The 9,438-nt window shown below is 29.9% G+C and overlaps 1 pseudogene; it reads left to right on the top strand.

Annotated features, from left to right (window-relative positions):
• LOC106469105 overlaps positions 1-9,438 on the top strand; it is a 57,305-nt pseudogene that overhangs the window by 39,850 nt on the left and 8,017 nt on the right.

Below are 9,438 nucleotides of genomic sequence, written 5' to 3' on the forward strand. Positions count from 1 at the left end.
CAAGCCTACAACTATAGACTCTTTAAAAAAAAAAAGTAAACAAATTAAACTGGAAATAGTGAGTACATTATTTTCTTGAGCTACAAATCCCTATTTTGACTCCACTAAAATTTAAAAGTACTATTAACATGGATTCAAAATATGGACTTATAGCTTGAGAAAATAATGTAGACACTATTTCCAGTACAATTTGTTTACTGTTGTTTGAGTCCCTAGTTGTAGGCTTGAAAATATAATCTTTGTATTTTGATTTGACTTGTTTCTGTACATTTTTGATGATCTGTATTCCAATTTTTAAATTAATAACTTTTAATTATCTTGTTGCTAGATTGCCCATCAATTTTGTCATCAATCTGACTTCATGAAAACCTGTTGATGTTATATTGATACACCTGGTGGGAAAACGTCATTTTAAAGTTTTCTGCTCATGTTGATATGTGTTTTTGTTATGTATTTTATTTTAAAAGAATATTCTCCACTGCTTATATTGATAAAGGATTCAACAAAAGAAAACAATGAGCTTGATCCGTTGATCTAATTTTCTGGTTATTGTATCAGTTAGTTCTCTTACAACAAGAAGGTATTTTTAAAAATCAAATCTTAAAATAAAATTTCTTTAAACTCTTAACTTATTTCATAAAAAATTAATTTTCACGTGCTTTCTATTATCTATTTAGAGAACTTCTTCCTGGCTAAGGGTATTCCAATTGGCTACTCCTCACCACACACAATGACGGACAAGGTAAGCTATATATGTAGTTCACGTAAAAATGAAAAGTTAGAAGTAGAGTCCTTTTTGTCTGGTATGCAAAAATATGTTTATTTAATGGATAGTGTATATATGCATATATAAAAAATATATACAAAATGTTTTGAATGTAATTATACATTTGTAGCTTTTAATCTCATTTGACCCAACCTCTGAAATAGTTTTGATAAATAGCTATTTAGCTATGGAGAGGTTTTTTTTTTCTAATGCACAATTTCTTAACTATTCTCTGCTTGGGGTTGAGCATAGCCCAGTGAGTATATTGCAATACTGTGGGTCCAAGGTTCAGTGGTTTGTGCACTGTTACAGCCAAAAACAAAAGTTTGAGCTCCATACTTTGGGGCTGCATTATAAGAGTGATGATCAAATTCCACTATTCAATTACAGTCACCTAAAATTAGGAATGAATAGTGCAGATAGCCCCTGAATAGCTTTATGTGAAATTAAGCAAACATTCTCTATTTAAAACTTAACTGAGTTCTAATTCTCATACATAGAAAAACAGGTTAAATTATGAAATATTATGTTAGCAACAAAAATATTTCATGTGTTAGGCTTCTAATTAACCCTTTTTTCTGCCATTAACATTCAAGTTATTCATATATATATCAGAAGTTCTGAGTAATAGTACAAGCACAGATGATTTCAGTTGTATTAACATAAACCTGTCCAATTTGTAATCTAGAAAAAAGTAATGCATGCATCAAATAAAATTTTAAAACACAAAAAACTTTATTAAAACAAACCTTTTGTAACTTTTAGAGTAAACTGCTTTACGTTGTTAATTTTATGACATTTTAAACAGTATTTGATGTAAATCTTAATTGAATATTGACTTAGAACTTTCATTTTACACACTTGAGCTTCCTTATGGCCAGTAAAATTCAACAGAAAAAGTTATGATTTGGGACCTCTTCTTTTCAGATTTTATTGATAATTTACAAAAACTTGACTGTTATTTCAAACTCTTAATTATTATAAATAATAAAGGAATAATCACTTTTATGCACATCTAACTTTTCAGTATTCTTACAAGCAAGAATCAAGAATTTAATTTATCACTAGTAGTTTTAAAGTAAGAGTAAATTTGATTTCTACTTGCTTTTTCTCATACATAACATACATTGAACTTATTTTTATTAGTTCAGCAAGCAAAGTAGGAAAATGATGGAAAAAGGTAGCTTTCACTTCGCATGTCCTTTATTGTAAATACAATTTTAACTCTACTTTCAGTTGTCCATATCCACAAAGCCATTATTTTAATCCTTTCTTGAAATGTTCTTATATTTATGTAATTGTTTGTTTGGATATATTATTGTTTTCGTAGTTTAATGTTTTCTACCAATTTGTACTCATTTACTTTGAACTGTACATTTTCCCTTCTAACACTGTGGTATTCTGTTGTTTTCTGTACTTGTGTTTCTTTCAGTCTACAGCAGTGAAGTCTGGATGTAAAGGAGATGCTTCAATTCTTAAACCAACAGTTATATTAGCTGTTCCTGTGAGTAATTGCATGAAAATTTTATTAATCTTATGTAAAAATTGAATTTTTTCTAAATAAGCTACATTTCAATTATATCAGTAGTCTATTGTAATTAACCCCTTATCATCCTTGGAAGGGTTTTTCCCATTACCATAGCAATGCTTTGACCACAACAAACTAGGCACAAGGCAATTAAATGGCTCATGAAACATTTGGAATATGGATACAGGTGGAGATGATGTCTAGCATGCATAAATATACAGGTGGAGATGATAAAGGGTTAACTCTTTACCATCCTAGTTGATCTGTGTGATTTACTTACAGAGCTCTTACTGCACTGATGTTTCTTTAAAGTACTGATCTGAATATCATTTAAAATTCTCCTACAAATTTAAAATTTAAGTGGAGTTGAAACAGTTATCTTGCTTTAAGTTTATGCACTTAGTTTTTTAAAATAATTTCATCATTTAAGAAGTAATTTGAAACTTTCACAGGTATCCTAAGGTTGTTCTTGATGTTTGTAACTATCCATAATCTTTTGTTGAATGTTATGTATACAGGTTTTGGTTTTCATATCTCCTTTAAAATTAGACTAAACATGCCTTTAAATTTAAGGCATAGAAACTCTGTCTGCAAAAGAAAGAGAACATACAAGATACATTGGTGAATATTGCCCAATTGATTATGAATGGTTTGAATGTTATTAAACAATAATAGGTACAGGGAAATGTGGAAAATCTCTTCTGTTGTAAGCTATGTTTTTAATTTTTTGATTTTAATTAATTTAGAAGTTTGCATTGGTTTTGGCTAGAGAGCGAGTATTTATTAAATTCATGTTAAGGGCAGATAGCTTAATTATACGTTTTTTTTTAATTTAGTAATTGAACAATATAAAACTCAAGTTAGGAGAGACTAGAAAATATTTTTGATTAATTAGTGAATTTGTGTTTTAAATGAAGTACTAGAGATATTAGAAGTACTGTATGTATGAGAAAGTTAGCAAGTAAGTGGAATCTCTAGTGAGGCATTATTTATATGTAAAATTAGGCCTATTTTTTGTTACATTGAATTTGTACAAGCTATGCTTATAGAACTTGTACTTAGAGAAATGCTTTTATCATTAAGTGTATTACATTTAGCATGATTCTTTTTACCAAATAATCCAAAGAACACACCCAACAAACAAATACCATTACATTTTAATAGATATTGCATGACAGTATAGGAATCAGAATTAATACTACAGTTTAGTTGTGTGTTGTCAGAAATTTTTAGCTTCCAGTGTGTATGTGTGTTTGCTATCTATTTGTTTAACAAGTCTTGCTTGAGTTAATTTCTTGTACCATAAAATACATTTGTGTTTGAGAAAAATGTAGTGTTTGCTATCAACCAGTCAATGCAGTCAGTATTCATATTTGCTGCACAGTGACTGTGCATATGTACAAGGTTAAAAGCTCTTCTGGTACAAACTACAAAGAATGAAGAAATAGAGTTATTTTGTTAAAGGAAAATATTGCTTGGAAGTATGTTCCTGTAATGTATAGTTTAAATAATTATGCTTTAAAATTTTGACATATTAGAATCATAAGTTTTATTTTGGAATGTTTGAACATATTATTGAATGTTTTTACAACTGATCTCACAGTATGCTGTTATTTTCAATCAGAGTATCAAGCCTATTCTTGAATGAAGCTACTGAAAGGATCATCTGTTCTGGACAGTGTTCAACTAATTATCATAATATCCTGCATACTGATGTGAATTTTATTCAAATCTCTAATTCTATATTCTTGAAAGAGAGTGTATTTGTATGAAAAGCAAGTTAGATATACCATATAATATGGTTTTAACCATTTAGGTGCATACTTTTTTCAGCCATATCATGCTCAAAACCATTGTCAGATAATTCAGGTTCAGAATGAGAATCATTTTCAGGTTGCACAACTTCAATTGTCTCTTCAAGTGTGAAAACACTGGAATGAGTTGATGCCATTTTGGATCCATTTTTTCAAAAAATAAATAATTTTCAACTGCAAATATTACTGAGGTTTTGAACAGCAACATACATGTTCGATATTAAGACCATGTGGCTGAGATCATCATCTATGCAGATTAGGCTTTGTCTGTTGATCTTATGCATTAATTCTGCCTTTCTAGCAGGAAATTCAAACCATACTATGTGGTTGCCATATGGTGACAGGCATGCCTAAAAGGTTAAAAAACACCTTACACCAAATCCACAATTTTCCTTATTAAAAACTTGTGGTTCTCTAGTGTCTTGTCAATTTTTTTTCTCCCCTAGAACAAGTAGTTTTTCTCCATTAATCACACTGTTTACTTACATAACATGAAAATGACACTTATAAAAATTATTAGGAAAAGTAATATAAATGAACGTGATCACAACTTTGTTTCCATGTATTTAAGAATAACCGTTCTTTTGTTGGTTAGGGTCCTTATTGTTAGTAATTAGAATAATGTAACTGAAGACTAGACTTTAAATATAATATTTCTAAAGGAAAATAAACTTTTCTTTATTTGTATTTAATGCTAGCTTATCTTGGATAGAATCCGCAAAAGTGTCACTGAAATAGCTGAAGGGAAAGGTGGCTTTTCAAAAGCTTTCTTCAGGTTCGCTATCAAATACAAACTGTGGTGGATAAACAAAGGCTTCAGAACACCATTATTGGATATGTAAGTTGTGGACTTCCATCTATCCCACTTTATTGTAATGAATCAGTGTTTTATAATAAATATGTTTACATTTATAATACTAAAGTATAATATAGGTTTGTCATTGGGTTTTCTGTAACAACTCCTCGATGAATGTAAGACATACAGTGTATCATTAACATGTTATTGCACTCTCCAGAATTATGAATATCAATACTTGCATGTGTATGTATAAACTGTTGATTCACACAACAGATTTCAAAATAACATCAACAAAAAAAAAACGATGCAAAATCCAGCTGATGAACAGATCCTTTCACAATTTTAAATTGACACAATTTTATTATAGAAGTATTGGTAATTGAGATTATTGATGTATAAATATAACGCTATCCTAATATTGTTTCGCTCATAAAAGTCCATTGTCAAAGAAAGTAATCACAATAAGATAGTTACACTAATGTTCTGAAAATATGAATACATGTATGCTTCTTATGATTGATAAAATACCAGTGATTGGTTTATTTGTGGTGTCTCTTCTCTAAAAACATTGTTAAAAAGGATTATTTTCATTTCTCAGTGTGTGTTTAAGATATGTGAAATACATATCAGGGCCCATGTGGAGTCAGGATATCTTTGAAAAGTCTGAAATTTAACAACCCTATTTCAAAAAGCCAGTTTTGGCTTAGTTGTTAGAATGTATGGATCATGAATCTTACAGTTCTTTCTTCACATCCCTTTGCCCAAAATATATGCTCTGTACTTTGGAGTAATAGGTGCCCTCTAAGAGTGATGTTCAAATCCCACACTTTTGGTCAAATACAAGTAACCCAGAACTTGGTAGTTAGTGCCTTTCCTTTAATTTCCAAGATCAGAATAAAGAAAGGCCATACACATATAGGTGTTGTGTAGCTTTGCATGAAAATTTGAAATAACTGTTTAAACAAACCAATTTCTAAGGCTTTAAATTCTGAATTTAGCAATTTTTTTTTCCTTTTACCTGGAGTAAGATACTGAAATTTGATAGAATATCAACTGATGTTGTTTTCATTAAATGTTGAAATTTTCTTTTTCATAAGCTGCAATTTTCAATTTCAAAAAGAATAACTGGAATTGGAAAAAATAACTATAGTATATTGAGCTCCTCTTACTCAGCCAAGGAGAGTTCAGACGGTAGCTGTAAGGATATATTTTCTGTGTGGTAAGCTCTCACACATATTATATATAACTTAAAAAAAAAACTTCAGTACATAAGGTTGATGATTCTTCACCAAAAGTTACATATAATTCTTAATTCAGCACAGGATCTACTTCAAATGGATGTAGGATGATCCAAGTTAAAGGTTAGAAAAAGATAATTGTGTAGAAATGAAATGTCAGTAAGTACATGTAAATCTTCTATGCATGTCATGTTCAAATCCTTACTGTTAGGTCTTGTGTTTTAGTTGTGGCCAGGTTTACTTTGATCCTGAACTCTGCAATACATCTAGTTACATCTGTGTGAAAACGATCCAGAAATCAGGAGAAGTACACAAGATCCAGTAAATGGTTTAAGACCCCCCCAGTGGCACAGCAATATGTCTGCAGACTTTTAATACTAGAAATTGGGTTTCAAAACCTGTGGTGGGCACAGCACAGATAGCCCATTGTGTAGCTTTGTGCTTAACTACAAACAAACAAAATGGTTTAAAAGTAGATAAAGCTGTTGGTTTAATGGGTGCTATATATATCTCTAATGTTTGTAGTTTTGAATATATTTCACAATCTTGCAGGTATGAAAGGAAAAAAAATAACAGTGGGGATGAACCTTTATTAGTGAAAGAGTGTACAGAAGAAACAAGTTTATTAGCTCATCCTAAGTCACAGTGAAATATCATTGGAGAAACAAATGTGTTTTTTTTGGAATTATTTGAAAACTATATTTTTGCAAAAGTCATTTTTCCAAAGTTATTTACTTCATTAATAGGTGAACTGCACTGTTTTATTAATTTAACTGTGGTTTAAATCTATCAATTAATAGTCTTTCCTACGTTCTTAATTCTTATTCATTGTCAGCCTTGGCTGAGATTTTAAAATTTGTTTCTGTTTTGTTTGTTACAGCTGTATAATGCATGTCTTGTAATACTCAAGTATGCCATAGATCTCAAATTTGCATACTCTTGTGTACATGGTATTAATACCCCAGTGGTATAACCTGTATGACCTACATTACCTTTAGGACATTAATATACCAGGGTTTAATGAAAAAAAAAAACAGGTCAGTTCACCTGCTATTAATGTTATAAGTTTTAGCATTTTGTGGTTATTATTTATTTCATTTTGTATTGCAATTATTGTGATAAATGGAATATCCCACATAATTCATCACATTAATTCTATTAAATCATCATTGTTACTACACAAAGAATAGGGCCTAATGGCTTATATAAATTACAAATGTTTTTCAATGATGAGAATATGAACTTACAAAAATTATAATACTATAGGTTGATAAAAGTCTGTACTAAAAATGAGGTCAAGTCATTATTTACAGAAACTGTTAAGTGTAAAACAAAGTAAAATAATCTCTATGTATTATTACGTTAATGGAGAATGCATTTAAAGCTTTCACAAATTGTAACAAAAATTAAGGTTTGCTTCATTCATGAGAGCATCATACTAAAATACCAAAACCAACAAAAACATTTGATTTCAGTGCATCTTTGGATTTTGTTTTCTAAACTATTGTATTTTGGAACAATTTACACAACCATATTGTTATGACAGCAGTAGTCATGTGATGCTGGTAACACGTCATGATATTCTAGAAGGATCTGGTAATATCATGAATAATCCAGTATGTGCTAGGCACCCTCTATTCCTGTATATAAGTGCGCCGGATAACGTGAGACAAATTAATCGGAATTGAATTGCAGACACGCAGAAATAAAGATGGACAATTGAGTCAAGCACGGTAGTGACCGTAAGTAAGTGCGTGAATCATTGGGAATTATAGTGTGTGTTTAACGTGACTGTGGAAATTAAGTATATTGCAAAGTTGAATTGAGAAAGAATAAACTAGTTTTATTTAAGAAAAGACTTGTATCTCTGAAGTTCCTCGGGAAGAATTTATACCAGGAAATTAACAAACGAACACAGGGGCATAACAATATTATATAATATCAATAGATTATCTCAACCTAGAATACATCAAGGGACTCAGCAATCCTACTAACCCTTTCTATGATGAAATTACTGCTTCTTAATGTGCAACAGTCTCAATAACCAATAAGGTGTTTACAGATGCGGATAATTCATCCAATCCATTTAATATCATTCCAACAAATCACAAAATCAGACTCCTGTTTTATGAGTAATGATTATAAATAAACACAGATATTATTTCTGTAACTAAATCTATACCTGACAAAATAGGGCATGATAATCCATCCTGTTTACACATATTCAATAAAAAAGTCCTGGTTTTCTTGATGTACATGCTTGGATTTGATAAACTTTCTGTAACTATCTCAGCTAAACTTTCTAATACAATTTGAGTTTTGTATCACAAAGCTGTGAATATGCTGATCTGTTTATAGTAAAATTTTCCATACATATAGTAAGTAAATAACTAAATATATTGTCTTGTCAGTAGAATATTATAGTTTCTTAATATTAATGAGTGAGATTTATTCCTGTCATTTTTTGAAACAATTATGGTACATTGTGTGAGACATTTGGTGACATACTTACTAAAGGAAGCTTAATGTTCAGATAGTATTAAACAGTGACCAACAAGAATTGTTAATAAAGGCAGCACCACAGTTCCTTTTAATTGTGGAAAGTTTTTCAGGTTATATTGCATCAACCTCTGATGCATCTACATTGCAAAAGAGAATATGATTTAACATCTGAAAACAAAATTAACTTAGGGAATGTTTTTTTTATGTGGGAATGTGTTCCTTTAATTTCAACAGTAATAAAAGTTCTTCACTTGTTACACTGAAACTTTAATGCTTTAGAAAATATAAAAATAGCAGTTAAATTGAGACCAATTTTTTTATAGTAAAATATTAAAAAAGTAATTTTATTGAACATCAGAATAATCACAACATCTTATGAAGTTAACATTTTAAAGTATAACATACTAAAAATATGGCATCTGTGAAAAAAAACTGGAAAAAACTAGAAAGTGTTTTTAAAGCTTAGAAGAGACTTTGTATTTTGTTCTTTATGAGTAATCATGACTGTGTGTTTTATACATTAATTTTCTATTATTATATTGTTATTGTTATTAGCTGTTTGTTATTTATTTTTATATATAGTTTAATTCATTAAAAAAAAAGGAAGTATTATTTAAACATTTTATTTGTTTGTACTTGTGGTATTTGGAGTAAAATAAGCTACCTAAGTTTTATTAGACTTTCGCTGAGATATTTTAAGAGAAACTGTAAGCTTTTTCCATCTTGAGGGCTAAGCTTAACCAAGTAGTTAATGTGCCAGACCGTGGATCTGAGGTTCAGCTGAGACCGCC

Source organism: Limulus polyphemus, unplaced genomic scaffold (assembly GCF_000517525.1).
Source record: "Limulus polyphemus unplaced genomic scaffold, Limulus_polyphemus-2.1.2 Scaffold94, whole genome shotgun sequence".
NCBI lineage: Eukaryota > Metazoa > Arthropoda > Merostomata > Xiphosura > Limulidae > Limulus > Limulus polyphemus.